The sequence below is a fragment of the Plasmopara halstedii genome (genome assembly GCF_900000015.1).
Source record: "Plasmopara halstedii genome assembly, contig: Scaffold_3060, whole genome shotgun sequence".
Classification (NCBI taxonomy): domain Eukaryota; phylum Oomycota; class Peronosporomycetes; order Peronosporales; family Peronosporaceae; genus Plasmopara; species Plasmopara halstedii.
The window spans coordinates 948,605-949,264 of record NW_020189964.1 but is presented as its reverse complement, the minus strand read 5'-3'; positions in this window follow the sequence as shown (position 1 = coordinate 949,264).

The window sequence follows — 660 nt, the reverse complement described above, 5'->3', positions numbered from 1 at the left end:
TTGGCAACGGCCACTGCCGTGTGATACAATACTTCGTACCAGAAAGTATGTCAATCTCGTGACGAATTCCTCTGTCAGATGACAATCTGTCCAGCACATTGTTCGGGTATATATCAGCATATATCTTAACAAGTCCATACACGGTACAGCGGGGCTGCCGTTGCTCTCTTGCTTAGAGGAAGCTTAGTTAAGGTCACCGACCTCTCGTTCTATATTCAGAACAAGTGCGAGTTTAGCAGATCGCAATCCGCTTACTCCAAGAGTAATAACAGCCTTAACCCAATGCTAATTAATTCTCTGGTTAAATTTCAGAACTGACTTTATTTTTTTATCTGCGACGAAGCCGCCAAACTCAAATTCATAGATTTTCCTAAATATGTATAGCAAAATCTAAATATATGTATAACTAATGGCTATCCAGCCCCGTACCGAATTCTTGTTTGGGTGTGGTCACATCATGCCCATCTCGTGTGACACATACCCCTGTTACCAGGGCATGTGTAACCCCGTTACACTCTCCCCCATTAAGATTGAGAACATTTACGGTTCCAATCGATTATTGCCTCAACTAGGCTTGTGTGCCCGTTAGACACTGCGTTGGAACGAAACGACTTTCGTGCTCAATGAGCCCTGTGTCAATGCCACCGAGGTCTCCAAGTT